Below are 15,886 nucleotides of genomic sequence, written 5' to 3' on the forward strand. Positions count from 1 at the left end.
TTTGCACGGAAATATTTCAAATTATTGTCTATTTTATTTTATTTTATTTTATTCAGGGCTTAGAGTGTACAAGTTAATAAAAAAAATGGAAATCATGAGAGCAATCAAATGTTCAGTCTTGCTCTAAATGTCAAGACCAATGGTACATAATGATTTGTGAGGGAAAATGTTTTGATGGACTGGAGGTCATGTTCACATATACTGTGTTTTCTTCCCCATTATTACCCTGGAGGTATAAAAAATACTTCTTAACATTATATGAAATGGTGCCTGATCCAATTCCCAGTGGAGTTATGCCACTGATAACACTGGGAACAGGAATTGGGTCCTTAGTTACCAGAATTGGTTATATCACATTTAGCAGTTCTCCCCTACAACAGAGTTTCTGATGGACAAAGTCCAACATATTAAATCGAAATATTTTTCATCCGTCATTTACCTCACCATGGTGTGCAGTGATGCATAAATAATGTGTGTGTGCAGCACTTGTATTGATTTTTGCTAAATCTGATATTTAAAACTGTGTTTGTTATGATGATATTTGCATTATCTACTTTCCCTCACTTTGATGGTTGTTCAGGATGGCATGTTCCCTTTAGCAAAAAAAAGAAAAAACAGGTAGAACCAGGGGGAAAACTTTTGTCAAACATTTGGGGAAAACCAACTTTTTTCACAAAAGTCACATCGATTTTGGTGAAATTTTGTGTAGAAAAAAAATTGGAAAACAAGTTTCAAAAATGTTGCAGTGTCTCATTTTGACATTTTTGAAACAAATGGTTTTGATTAGGGCTGTCAAACAATTAAAAATATAATTGCAATTAATTGCGAGAGTAAAAAAAGAAGTGATTAATAGCAGTTTTAATCGCACTGTTTAAACAAAAATAGAATACCAATTTAAATTTATTATAAATATTTATGAATGTTTTGCTACCTTTTCAATATATTGATTTCAATTATAACACAGTATACAAAGTGTAAAGTGCTCACTTTATATTATTATATTTATTACAAATATTTGCACTGTAAAAAGGATATACAAAAGAAATAGTATTTTTCAATTCACATCATACAATACTGTAATGTAATCTCTTTATCCTGGAAGTGCAACTAACAAATGTAGAATTAGTATTTTTTTTACATAATTGCACTCAAAACCAAAACAATGTAAAACTTTAGAGCCTACAAGTCAAAGCATGAAAGGGCATAAGAATGTTTAGCATATCTGACAAGTAAATCCCTTACTATGCCGGTTACAACAGTGCCATGAGAACACCTGTTTTCAGTTTCAGGTGACATAAATAAGAAGTGGGCAGCATTATCTCCCATAAATGTAGACAAACTTATTTGTCTTAGTGATTGGCTGAACAAGAAATAGGACTGAGTGGACTTGTGTGAGGTGAATTGAAATATACTATTTCTTTTGTTTATCTTTTTACAGTGCAAATATAAAAAATAATAATATGAAGTGAGCACTGTACACTTTGTATTCGGTGTTGTAATTCAAATCACTATATTTGAAAATGTAGAAAAACATCCAAAATATTTTTAATAAATTTAAATTAGTATTCTATTATTGTTTAACAGTGTAATTAAAACTGCGATTAATTGCAAATATCTTTTAAAATAGTTAATTTGTTTTGTGTTAATTGCAAGTATTAACTGTGCTTAATTGACAGCCCTAGTTTTGATTTTTCATTTCAAAATGGCTTTTATTTTGAAATTTATTTTATTCTATATGAAAACATTAAAAATAAAAGACTGAAATTATAATGAAATTTTCAAATTTATCAAAAGAAAAAAAGTTTCAATTGACCCAAAATAAAGTTGTTTTGGTATTTTGTTTTGTGAAAAATTTTAAAATTTTGGCTTTTCATCTCCATTCAAGCCAATTTTTTTTCAAAATCTCAAAACTTTTTGTAAAACAGAAAATTTGTTTCCAGATCAGCTCTAAAAACAGGAGTTCTAAGAAGTTGTGAATAAAGTGTAATCTGTAGTATGATCTTGCTCAGGCCAAGGTGCAAGTCATATGAACTTAATTGGAAACTGATGACTGTTTTCCCCTTGGGGACTAGTATGGAGTCATGGAAGGCTTGACCACTATGGCCTATTTCTATGTCATTTTGCTCCTTGTTTTGGAGCTTCTTCCTATCAACAGGAGTTGGAATGAACAATTCCGTTTCAAATCAATACTAGTGGTATTATTTAAACCCCTGGTTTAATGGATTTAATCTGATATGTCATTTGTTACTTTAGTCCAATTAGAAGGTCTATTGCTGGGAATCATGTTTGCATCAGATAATCCTGGTTCATGTCAGTTTAGATTGTAAACTCTTTGAGACAAGAACTTTATTCTCATATGTGTTTGAACACCACCATTCGCAATGGAGGCCCCATCCTAAGTATGGTCTCTGGGCAGTACTGTAATATAAATATTAAATAAAAGATGATGAAGCAAATGGGGATATGACTTTCACTGGCTTCTGAGGGAGCAAGGAGTTTAAACATTCACGAAATGGCAGGATCAACGCAGTGCTATAAATCTAACCTTGAGGTGACAAATGTTTAGTTAACAACGGTGAAGTTTTTATCAAAAAGAAAAAAATATTTTGCCAATGCAGAAAAATAACCTCCCTATGTGATCTGTGAGTCCCGATAGTCTCTGGGAGCTAAAAGGACCTTCAGGCTATGAGACATAGGAACCCCATTAGTCAGCTGTGCAAATAGAATTTATACCCTTTCTGTTAGTTGCTTCCACTGTCCTAAAAGTTTTTCTGATTGTAGTCTTATTATTATAGCAAACATTAAAATACACATTAATTAATACAAAGTTTTATTTGTTTTTTGTACTATTTACTCTTGTTATGAATTATTTTTCTCAGCTCAGAGACATTCTAAAATATAAAAAAGTTTGTAAAATATTAAAAATTGATTTTAAAATGTTCAGGAAAAGATTCCCATAGTATCATGTAGAAATAGGAATGGCCTATGAGATGATTTTTAGTAAGCGGGTAATGTGCTCTCTGGAGTATTGGAGGATACGACTGATTTAAGCTTTGTAATGAAACTGCCCTAGTGTTGCCCTGGCAACCCTGACTCACATGACCAGTTCTGAATCAGGTAGGTAAAATTATGCCCATCCTTAAATGTTTGCAGGATTGACGTTTTTAGTCCCTGCTCCTGCATAACTTTTCTCACATTAATAATCCCAATGGTTTAAAAGAGAGCATGTTTCAAGTAGACTATTCATGTGTTTAAAGTCGCGCATGTGCTTAAGTGTTTGGAGAGCTTGAGTAGCTCCTCTTTTGATTTTTCTTTTAAATGTACTAGATCCTGGCTGACACTAAAACCAGTAATCCAGATGCACTGACATCAAAGGGAACAGAACAGAAGTCTTTTTGTGACAGGAGGGGTGGGAGAGGCAGAGTGGAAGGAAGAGGAGAACTTTCAAGATGGGATGATAACTCTGGTATGTTTAGATTAAGCAAATAGGTGTGTCTCGTTCTGTATCCTGCTGGTCTGCACATGAGGATATTTGAAGAGAGGGTAAAATAAAAGGTAGTTTCCAGTAACAGGGAAGAGAATTAACAATGTTAAAGTCATTATGTGAAAACAAACAATGGAGGGGACATTAACATTTTTTAGCAAGGCTGTGATGTGAAAAAGGAAGCATGTATATTTAGAATTGAGAGAGAAATGTAACTGTTTTTCAAAGCATTGCTGGTTATAATTTATTTGTGGTTGAACTACATGGAAATCTCTAACAAATATAATGCACAGATGTTCAGCTGTTGTTAACAGGTCATTTTCTGCAGTCCTTACTCAGGCAACACTCCCATTTAATGAATGCAGTGGCACAGGAACCAGCAAAAAGAGCTAAAAACCAGGGGTGTTTGAGTGGCAATCAGCTGGAGAAGGGAGGTAAGCCTCTGTTCCTTCAGGGCAATGAGTTCTTGGGTATGTGTGCGTGTGTTGCTTACTGGTTTGTTTTCAGTTTGCAAAGTCTGACGGGGGCAGTGTGCTATGTGAGAGGCAGAGCCTTTGATTACAGCTGAACCTTGATAGGGGGTGAACCTAATCAGCAGGCCTGTGAAGGCAGCCGCCTGGCCAGCCAGCAGTGCAGGAGACAGCAAATAGAAATGAAAACAGGGGAGTTTGAGTGGAGGTTTGTAAGAGCATGACGACACCTGCAGATGTAGAGCGCTTTGAGTTAAACCCGCCTTCGTACAGCACAGTAGGGAAAGCGCTGCAGTCTGTCCGTACTGATAGCTCCAAGCGCACTGGCATGTCCACGTTTGCGGCACTTGCAGCGGCACTGGGAGCAGTGCATTGTGGGCAGCTATCCCACAGAGCACCTCTTCCCATTCTGGCGCTGTGGCTTGTGGGAAGGGGCTGGGGGTGAGAGGCGTTCTGGGTCCTGTCCCAACGCCCGTGATGCATCGGTTCGCATCCCAGCAATCCCTGTGTCTCCAGCTACATTTGGCGCCATCTTTCAATGTTTTTTGTACTGCGCGCTCTGTCTGCCCTTTCGGTCTGTGGGAATGGAGCCTGAACTGCTGAGGAGTATGCCGACGAGTCTCGCCAGCATGTCACGTTTGGCAGTCAAGTTACTCCTTAAGATCCAAAGTGACAGTGAGGGCTCCGACGATGATATCGACGCGAGTAATGCATACGACACAAGATTGCTTGTGGCATTCACGGACATGCTCACCACTGTGGAATGGCGCTTCTGGGCTCGGGAAACAAGCACTGAGTGCTGGGATCACATCGTCATGGAAGTCTGGGATGACGAGCAGTGGCTGCAGAGCTTTCGGATGAGAAAAGCCACTTTCACGGAACTGTGTGAGGAGCTCTTCCACACCCTGCAGTGCAAGGACACGAGAGCTGCCCTGACAGTGGAGAACTGGGTGGCTATTGCAATCTGGAAGCTGGCAACTCTAGACAGCTACCAATTGGTCGCTAACCAGTTTGGAGTCGGGAAGTCGACCGCTGGAATCATGTTGATGCAAGTTTGCTGGGTCATTAATCGCATCCTGCTCAGAAGGACCGTTACTCCGGGTAACGGGCATGACATTGTGGCTGGCTTTGCACAAATGGGTTTCCCTAACTGTGGAGGAGTGATAGATGGGACGCATATTCCAATTCTGACCCCAGCCCACCTAGCCTCCGAGTACATTAATCGGAAGGGGTATTTCTTTATGGTTCTCCAGGCACTTGTGGATCACTATGAGGGTTTCATTGACATTAACGCAGGCTGGCCTGGAAAACTGCATGACGCACGCATCTTTCAGAACACTGGCCTGTTCAGGAAGCTGCAAGCAGGACTTTTTCCCAGACCAGAAGATCACCACAGGGGAAGTGGCTCATGAAACCCTACACAGGGAACCTTGACAGCAGCAAGGAGCAGTTCAGCAACAGGCTGAGCCGGTGCAGAATGACTGTGGAGTGTGCTTTTGGCCATTTAAAGGGCTGCTGGCGCTGTCTGTATGGGAAGCTGGACCTGGCCGATGACAGCATCCCTGCATATATCTGCGTCCTGTACCCTCCGTAACATTTGTGAAGGGAAGGGTGAAAGATTCACTCAGGCATGGAACTCAGAGGTTCAACTCCTGGAGGCTGAATTTGAACAGCCAGAGAGCAGGGCTATTAGAGGGCTCAGTGTGGGGCTGCTAGGATTAGGGATGCCTTGAGGAAACAATTTGAGTCTGAAAGCCAACAGTAATGTCTGGTGCCCTGCACGGGAGTGAAGTGCAGTGGTTCCAGTGTTAGTAGGAATCTGTGTTTGCTACGTGTGATACGCTGACTTGCAGTGCCTGTTGCTTTCCTGGGCTAAGGTATCTTTTATGTTATGCAATAATAAAGAATGTTTTCAAAGCAAAAAAAATCCATTTAATGAAAAGAAAATGCATTTATTGAAAAGAAACACAACTGCTTGGTAAACACAAAGGGCAAGTGGGTGGGGTGGGGAACGGTACAATCACAGGTTTGCGTATATCCTGTTATCATACTCAGCCTTCCTGTCTGGAGTGCTGTGCAATGAGTGCTGTACTTCAGGATGGCTATACAGCATGGTGATGGGGGTTGAGTGCAGTGGGTGAGGGTCGTAGTTTTCAGGGCTGGGTGATGAAGCTACAGGTGCTGGAGGCAGCTGGTGGTGGTAAGAACCCAGATGTTGGGGAAAGTGGGTTGGAGGTGACATGGGAGTGCAAGGGAAAGAGTTTTGGGACAAGGGCTGCAGGGGAGGGGGGTGGGCGGGGTAGTGCTCCGCCTGCATGGCTACAAGCCCCTGGATCAAGTCTGCTTGGTGCTCCATGATGCTTATCAACTGCTCTGTGCTTTGGTGCTGGCGAGCCGCATTCTGCTGGCGGACCCTCCTTTCACTCTCCCGCCACTCCTGCACTTTTTGATTTTCATTAAGGGAGTGCTGCATTACTTCATGCAGCATGTCTTCTTTGCTTCTTCGTGGCCTCTTCCTGATTCTTTGCAGCTTCTTGGCCGGTGATAACACAGACGGCTGAGATCTCAAGGTTACATCTGTAAAGGCAAAATGCAACACTTAACAGAGGCAGCATTGTTCACACCAGACAGAGCAATGATTCTCCTGTACTTAAGGAAGGCAAGAACAGCCTACACAATCGCATAATTTGCCTGTCCCAAAGCGAGCGCACATAACCCCTGTGAGCCCCAAAATGGTAAGCACAGGGTGAAGGGGGACTGATTCTTTCATGGCTGTACTGTCCTCCAGGGTTTCTGTGCCTTGGGGAGACCCAAGAGCTGCAGGGGACCCCTATGCTGAACACTGTCCCCACATTTTCCACAGGAGTTTGTGGAAGATATCTGGAAGATATCTCGCTGCTGAGGGTGACTGGGAAGCAAGGGAGGGTCTTCTACTACAATGTGGCTTCCGCACTGGCCCATAGGCAGCTTACCCGTGTGCAGCAATGGTCTCCCCACCCCTCACAGCACAGCAGCGCGGACATGTTAGTCTGACTGGGACAAGGACCACAGTGGCTCCCCCACGAAACCTGTGCAAGCGCATTGCCCAAGTTCTGGATGAGACCTTTGAAGAGATCACTGAGGCCGATTACCGCAATGTGAGAAAGGACGTCAACACCCTATTATGCATCTAGGCATGCATGCAGCCCTTACCCTCCTCACCCCAAGAGCCCGCACCGAATAACTTCCTTCCCAAAATAAAAGCCACTTACTGGGAACCTGCTCTGGTGTTTGTCCTTCCCCAAGCACCAGCCACCATGACTGGCTAACTTCCTCCTGGCTTGAGAACAGCTCCTGGCTGCATGCATCTAGGGATGCCAGGGTGTCTTCCTCCACCTCAGCAGCCTTGCTCCTGCTTTGCTGCTCCTCCTCCTCCTCCCGCCTTGTTGGACTGGGCTCTGAAGTGTTCATGGTGGTACTCGGAGTGGATGTGGGGTCACTCCCAAGTATCGTGTCCAGCTCTTTGTAAAAATGGCAGGTTGTGGGGGCAGCACCGGAGCGGCGGTTTGCCTCTCGGGCTTTGCGGTAGGCATTCCACAGCTCCTTCACTTTAACCCTGCTCTGCAGAGCGTCCTAGTCATGGCCGCTTTCCATCATGTCCCTTGATATCTGCCCGAAGGTATCGTAATTCCTACGGCTGGAGCACGGCTGGGAGTGGACAGCTTCTTCCCCCCCAAACACTGATGATGTCCAGCACCTCGCCATTGCTCCATACCGGGTATCACCTAGCGCGTGGAGGCATGGTCACCTGAAAAAATTAGTTGAGAGTATTCCATGCCTGGCTGAGCAAACAGGAAGGGGATTTTCAAAATTCCCAGAGAATTTAAAGGGTAGGTCTGACAGTTGGTCACCTGAGGGCAGGGCAGTAGAGTTCAAAGTGATGACCAGAGTGGCTAGAACAGGCATTGTGGGACACTTCTGGAGGCCAATCAGAGTGCATTAATAGACCAGGGCATCCACACGGGCACTGCGGCTCTTCAGCGGGGGCGCACAAAATGTTATTCCACTCGCCGAGGTGGAGTACCAGGAGCACTCTAGCCACGGAGTCAGAGTGCTCTACGTGCCTTGACAGGACGCATCATGAGTTAGAGTGCACTGGGCTGTTTTAATGCGCTCTAACTCGCAAGTGTAGCCATGCCCTAAGAAGAGTTTGGGCGGTGTGTGTGTGTGTGTGTGTGTTCAGTTTTTTTTCTTTTCATTCTTGACAAGACCTTAGAAGGCATGGCTGTGACAGCTACAGTGATAGTGACTCAAAGAATGGGAGAGACAATGAAGATGATTGGAAGTAGAAGCTCTGGGATGTACATTATTCCAAAGAGGGTACCTGAAAGGTGTTTCATGTGTATACAGAACTGCCTGTAGGATCTGATGGAAGAGGAGATCTGAGATTTGGAGATGCAGCTAGAAACTATTGTTGATGTTTGAAGGAGATTTGAGGAAGTGATGGAGGGAAGGAGAGAGGAGGCTGAAGAGAAACCTCAGACTTATATATGCATGCCGGACCAGAGAACGGTGAGGGTAGACTGCTTGGATGAGGAAAGTGGCCAGTGGAAATATGTGATTATGAGAACAAGGCAGAGGAAAAGAGCAGCTAGTGAAGAAGAAATAGAGCTTTGGAACACCTTCACTGAGTTCAAAACTGAAGGGGAGAAGCAGGCTGTAACAGACAAGGGGAGATGAAGGAAGAAGAGAAGAGTGGCTAGTCCTACAAGAAGAGGGGAAGAGACAATGGAAATACCCAGAGTTCAGAGCCCAATAAGGATAGAGGATGAATCGCAGAAGACTGCAAGTAAGAACAGAAGACAAGAAGACTTGCCATCAGAAAAAAATAAGGGGAAGGCCAGAGAATCTCACCAATACCAGGAAAGGGCAGGTCTACATGTTTGGGGACTTCCTATTAAGAAGAACAGACAGGCCTTTAACCAGAGCTAATCTGAAAAACAGAAGGATATGCTATCTGCTGGGAGATGAGATAAGGGTTGTGGACCTGAGACTGAAGAGGATCATAATGGGAGCAGGAAAGAATTCACTGTTTGATCTTCATGTGGGAACAAATGATACTGATAGATTCTTGCTGAGATGCATCAAAGAATATTACAACAGTCTAGGGGAGATGCTTTAATAAATGGAGGCTCAGGTGATCTCCAGTGGTGCTTTAGGGTCTTTGGGATGTTCTAATGTGGTAGACTACACCTGAGTAGGAAGGGAAATAGACTTCTGGGATGTAGGTTGACATTCCTAAATTAAACTAGGAATTTAGAAAAAAGAAAAGGAGTACTTGTGGCACCTTAGAGACTAACCAATTTATTTGAGCATAAGCTTTCATGAGCTACAGCTCACTTCATCCGAGTGAAGGTGCCACAAGTACTCCTTTTCTTTTTGCGAATACAGACTAACACGGCTGTTACTCTGAAACCTAGGAATTTAGAGGAGATGGTTGGGAGACGCTCCTGTAATCCTTACATTTGATTCTAATACTGAGCAGGAGGAAAATCAAGTAAAAAAGGATACAGGAATGGAGAAAGGATCAACAAAAAGTAAGAGAATGGAAAACAAGAGGAAAGATAGTGCTAATGCCACTGACAGTAACAGTCAGGTAGGCAATACAAGCAGTAAAATGACTGTAACTAATCAGGCAAGGAATCTGGGTGAAGCCAAGCAGAAACAACTAAGATGGCTGTATATCAAGGCAAGGAGCTGGGTAACAAAATGGAGGAACTAGAACTACTGGCGCAGGAAGTGAAACTAGATATTCTAGATATTAGGGGGCCCTTGGGAAGAGCCAGAGCAGGGGCTGGAGCAGCACGCAGCTGTGTGGGGCACCAGGACACTAGAAACTAGTGAAACTAGAAGTGAAACTAGATACTGGGGCAGGAAGTGAAACTAGATAGGATGACAGAAACATGGTGAAATGATAGTCATGGCTGGACTAAGGCATTGAAGAGTATGTGCTGTTCAGGAAAGACCAAAATAAAGGTTAAAGGTAGTAGAGTAGCATAGTATATTAATGATGAAGTAGACTCAGGGCCGTCCCTAGCAATTCTGGGGCCCTATGCAGCTCCCCCGTGGGGGCGGGGATGGGGGGGAGCAGGTGGGCTGGCCCCCGGCCTCCGCCGGGGCCAGGGGGGGAACAGGCCCCAGAACTCTGCGGGGGGGGGAGGGGGGCGTAGAGTGGGCCCCAGGTCTCCGTGGGGGGGGGTGGCGGCTTGGGGGAGCAGGAGTGCAGGGCTGGGGTGGGTAAGGGGCGGGGCGGAGCAGTGGCAGAGGCCCTGGGGAAGAGCTGGAGCAGGGGCTGGAGCAGCACGCAGCTGCGCAGGGCACTAGGGAATGTGGTGCCCCAAATTTCGTGGTACCCTACGCAGCTGCGTACTTTGCATATGGGTAAGGATGGCCCTGAGTAGACTGTAAAGAAATTAGAAGTGATGGAATGGATAAATCAGAATCTGGATCGAAATCAGTTTGTGTGCCTCTATTGAGTGACACTTCCTTTAAGTATTTGTAATTACAGCAATAAAAACAAATTATATGTGCATATAAAACTGTATATAACCCTCTCTCCTCACTTGTCATTTATCTTTTTAGGTCACAATCTGCAAAGATTTATAACTGTTAGTACCTTTAAAGACGTAGGTAGTCCCCCTGAACAAAATGGGACTACTCACATGCATAAGTATTTTCAGGGTCAGGCTTTTAGATTATAAAATCTTTCTGCATGTTTTTACAGTGCATAGCATACTGGGGCCCAGATTGGGACCTCTAGGTTACTGCACTATAAATATGAATTAATAATAAATATAATTTCTCTATATAAGAATATTGCCCTAATTATTGCAGCCATACTTTTGTATACTGCTGTAGTGTATTTGAAAGAAACACACCGAGAACATATGAGATAATTATCAGAAATTTTGATCTTATAAAGGATGACACAGTACTGAGCCTGTCACTTTCCCAGAATAACATTTTTTCATCTGGGTTTTCTCCAAGGGGGAAAAAAAATGGAAAAAGTTAAAGAAATACAAATGAATCCTATTTTTAAGTTAGAGCCAAGTGATGGTTAACCACAGTCTGTATTAAGAAATTATTAATTTACTTTCCTATACGAAATAGTGGCTCCACATGTTATCTTTGGTGCATGACCCCTGAATACCTACCAGCCATTAAATACTCCTGCTAGCACTTTATAAAGTCCAGACCTGATCTACAGACTGCAGAAAGGTAATAAAGGGATTCTAATCATTTAGAAGTGACTGTACAGTAGAAATGCTTCCCACAGAGAAATATTTCTCCTGATCTCACTGTTTGTATTTGACACAGGAGATGACAATATCCAGTTAAACAGGTATGAAACTTGATGTTTGAATGATTTAAATCTCTACATTGAACTGGAATGATGTCCCTTTACATATCTTTGTGCATAAAGCAGGGGATTTTTTTATTTGTTTTTTTCTAGTGGTGAAAGTGGTGGGGTGAGAGAATGCTGGGAATGCAGAGATTTTGAGATTTTTTTAAAAAAATAAGGGAGCATACCAGGCCATTGTGTTTTTTTGTTTTGTTTTTTGTTTGTTTGTTTTTTTTTTAGAGGAAGAAGTAATATTTTTTGTTAAGCAGAAAAAAAAATTATAATTGAACCTGATGAAACTATGACTTAAAGATGGTACAATATGGCTCCAAATTAAGAAACAAAAAAAGACTTTGTTTAGGTAGCAAATATAGCCTGAAATACTGCCGGACTTCTTTGTGTTAAAAGAAAATAAGCTGATCACCAAATTCATGGCCATGCTAATACATGCCGAACTAGAGAATCCACAGGCTGCAGGTGATGAGGGAGAAGAGAAGAAGGTATGGGTGCAAAGGAGCTAGACGGAGCTCCTGATTTTGAGAGGGCTGGTTCTACATTGTCTCTGGTCCTGGCATTGCCTAACAGTGACTCTAAACTACCATGACTGGTTGTAGTCATAAAGGGACCATGTTGGGAGCAGCCAGCAGTGATATGGTCTTATGGGTAAAGATCAGCAAAAGAGCTGCATTTCTGATCTTTTTAAAATAAGTTGCAAAGGATTCTGGGATGTGGAGAAAAATATTATGAGCTTCAAGACCACAAGTGAAACAAGGTTGGGAACTTTGTGCTGTCAATAGATAGACTACAGGCTTTACAAACATAAGTAACAAGTTCCTGGCCCTAAGGACCTTGCAACTTAACTCTTACGGTATACTATACAACAGATAACAGCTCAAAAACAATGACATGCAAATGTTATTGAAGAGGTCAGCATAGGAAGGCATTGTAAAAGAAGTATACTTGGATACAGTGGTGACTAGTGCATTATAAGAACCTGGGAAGAACAGAATTAAGAAGGGATTTGAAGAAGGAAAGCGAGTTGACCTGACACACAAGAAGTGGAAGACAGTTCTAAGTATGGAAGAAGCATGATGACAAGATTGGGTAAAGAACATTAGAATGGAAGCTTAGCAGGGTCACGGAACAAGGGGAGTAGGGAACAATTAAAGCGGAGATGTAAGCGGGGAAAGAGTTGTGTAGAGTCTTTAATGTGGGGACCAGGAACTGAAATTTGGTGTGTGATAAGAGGAAATCAGTGACAAGAATTATAGAGTGGGAAAAGATGTTTGTGGGGAGTGTTAGAAGTCAGTTAGTTCACAACATATTATAGATGTATGTTCAAGATCTCTGAGTATAAGTTAAAGGTATTGTAGATAAAGCAGTTAGTAGGACTGATAGAAAAAACTGACGGAGGCTAAAGGAAGTTTTTCCATAGACATCTTGCTCCCATATAAAACACTATTTGTATGTTTCAGCTGTATCTGGGGGCAGTTTAAAGGGTCAGTCTTATGAAGGCAAATTTTCTCTTCAAGACAAAGTTTAAAAATAACAGGCAATACATTCCTTTCTTATTAAAAATATGCCACTTCTGATTTTTGTATATTCGTTTACAAAAGGAAATCTGGAGACTTTAAGCCCTGCTTAGTCCCCAGTCACCTGTATCAATAACATTCATCCCTTTTGAAAGAGGGGAAGGAGTACAAAAATATTTCAAATAACACACAATTCGTCTCCTTATCAAGTCCACAATGAGAGATTCCAGCACTGACTGATTTCATTCTCTAAACTTTCTCAGACACATGTTTTACATTGAAATCCTTCTGTATTGAATACAATTGTCACAATACCTGCCGAGTCAGTTTGAAAATAGGCAGGTGTGTGTGTTGTCAGGTCCAATGAGCTCCCAATTCAGCAGATAAACAGAACCCTTAGTACAACAAAGACCCATTGTAGGAGGATAAAAGTGCAAATTTATGTAGTCTGTTCATAGAGATACAAGGAAGACAGAAGAAGTGGAAATTATGGATGACTTGTAAAAGCTGTGCACAATATTTTAAAATATATACAATAAAAGTAGTATGACAGCAATGAAACAATGATATTAACCGTCCTCCCAGGCTTAGTGGAGGAATTTTCATGACAAGCTCTGAAGGCCTCTGACAACAGAAGGGAGGTGTTACAGAAGTGCCCCATTGCAATGGCTATTAGCCAGGACACAACGCAGTTGTCAGTCAGTTGGATACATGAGATGTTCAGAGGAGGGACCCAAACTGGATCTCAGGACAGAAACCCAAGGCTGCCACTGCTTTAAATTAGTGCCATGACTGTTCCTGCTGAGATCCGTGGTGGTTTCAGTTGCAGGGAGAAGATGATAATATGGTGAAGGCACTGGCCTGACACCCCCTCCTCTCCTCTCCAGGTTTCTTGAGCTTTCTGCAACTGAACTGTTTGGAGGCGAGCAAGCTTTTATGTTAATTTGACTCTTACCCCTCTTTCTCATCAGCTAGTTGCCCAATTACCTTAATAGTAGCACTTATTACTAAAGGTACTGTATTCTAAGACTTGAAAAAGTATATATATGTGTCCTCATCTCTTTCTCAAAAATAAATCTTTTAGACTTAGAATAAATCGCAGCTGCTGAAGCTCTAACCTTTGAACAAAGCACAACTATAGTCCTCACTGAGAGATGAAAATCCAGCCACAATTTAAGAAAATCAATTTTGTGTTTTACCATTATGAAATCATGGGTTAGCATCAGATCTCATTTACACCAGTGTAAATCAGGAGTAAAGCTATTTAAATAAATGGGGTTATTCTAGATTGATGGTGATGTTACTGATGTCAGATTCTGGCCCTATGAGTCTGCTCATTTACAACAGAAGATTTATTATTCATTTCTTTTAGGCTGCAACATTTTATGGCCACCACAAAATAGTTAAAAAGAAAAGGAGTACTTGTGGCACCTTAGAGACGAACCAGTTTATTTGAGCATGAGCTTTCGTGAGCTACAGCTCACTTCATCGGATGCATCCGATGAAGTGAGCTGTAGCTCACGAAAGCTCATGCTCAAATAAACTGGTTCGTCTCTAAGGTGCCACAAGTACTCCTTTTCTTTTTACGAATACAGACTAACACGGCTGTTACTCTGAAACACAAAATAGTTAAGAGTCTTTCGGTGCAAAAGGGTTTCCTATTTTGTTCTTCTTTTCTTACAAATTTCTTCATAGCTACTTAGGAAAATGGAGTAAAAAATTTTTTAATCAAACATCAGATCTGAGAAACTAAGCACCCCAAGCCAAAGTTTCTTACAGCGATGATTACTCATCCATGCTGCACAAATGATATATTATTGAACAATATATTAAGGTACCCATATACCTTTCTTTAACAGGTACAAAATTAATCTATATAGGTGTTACATTGTTTAGTTAATGGTGATTTAGAAATTTAACTCTTGAATGCCAGGGTTTTTGTGGGCTTAATTTCTCATTGTTAGCAGTGCATTCACATAAGTTTTTGGCTGTTTAGAGCAGTGTTTCTCAAATGCGGCCACCATGACAAAGCAGCGGCCCCTCCCTGCCGCATCCAGCCGTTGCTCCTGGATGCGCTGCCTTGATGTTTGCTGGCACCATCAGCAGGGGATCGGCACCATTCACCACGCAGCCCACTGTGGGGTCCAGGTAGCACATCTGCAGACATGTGAGGCCAGGGTATGTGCTCAGTGAGGGAGGAACCCTCAGCTCTGCAGGCAGCAGGTGAGTTCCTGGCCCACCTTCCAGAGGGTGGAGGGGCTTCTGGGTTGGGCTTCTGGCTTCAGAGCCCCTTCCTCTCCAGTTTCAGCCCTGGGGTTCTGGGCTTCATCTTCCTCCCACCCTGGCTCCAGCTACGGGGCTCCAGGCTTCAGCCCAGGGCAGTGAGACTCCAGCTTGGAAAAACTGTTAGAGTGGCCACCAGCAAGAATTGGTGGTTGCACTCTGAGGCCACCAAAAAATTTGTTAGGGGAGCCCCTGGTTTAGAGCATGTGCGATATGTTGCTTAGTGACAATGACGTTTCTTTTCATTGCTTTCCCTTTCTATGCAGAGTAACAGTGGATGATATTTTCAGTTTCTCAGCCCCCATTGGGCTGAGCAAAAGCACATTCATCTTCAGAATCATGAAACTGGCAGAATGTCTGATGCATCTGAGAGTCATGACCCTTGAAATGTAGCATGGCTTTCTCTGTTTTATTTGGGTGCAAACACTGCAGTTTATCATTGATTGTCAAATGTACAATTCACTGTAGATCATGTGCAGGTGCCTTTTGCTTGTTCTAAAATAAATTGGACACTCCACAAAGTGCTTGATCCTTCTAAGGAAAGGAGAATCTCATCCTTGCTGAGATGCTGTATTTTCGTTGCTGTATTTTGACTTTTAGCATTTTGAAGTGATTTATGTATCTAATGCTTTGTGAAAGCTTAAACAGTAGAGTATATATTGTTCCCTTCGTACATCAGCTACATTTTGATATATTATCTCTAATTTTCTTAGCTGAATATTGCACTTGGGCTCTG

The 15,886-nt window shown here is 42.4% G+C and overlaps 1 long non-coding RNA gene across 1 annotated transcript; it reads left to right on the forward strand.

Moving 5' to 3' along the window:
• Window positions 1-3,789: 3,789 nt before the first annotated feature.
• Window positions 3,790-14,883, forward strand: LOC122463602. Its single transcript, XR_006287112.1, has 3 exons — window positions 3,790-3,918; window positions 11,311-11,335; window positions 14,864-14,883. It is a non-coding gene; the product is annotated as an uncharacterized LOC122463602 (long non-coding RNA).
• The last annotated feature ends 1,003 nt before the right edge of the window (window positions 14,884-15,886 follow it).

This window comes from Chelonia mydas, chromosome 1, assembly GCF_015237465.2.
Source record: "Chelonia mydas isolate rCheMyd1 chromosome 1, rCheMyd1.pri.v2, whole genome shotgun sequence".
Classification (NCBI taxonomy): domain Eukaryota; kingdom Metazoa; phylum Chordata; order Testudines; family Cheloniidae; genus Chelonia; species Chelonia mydas.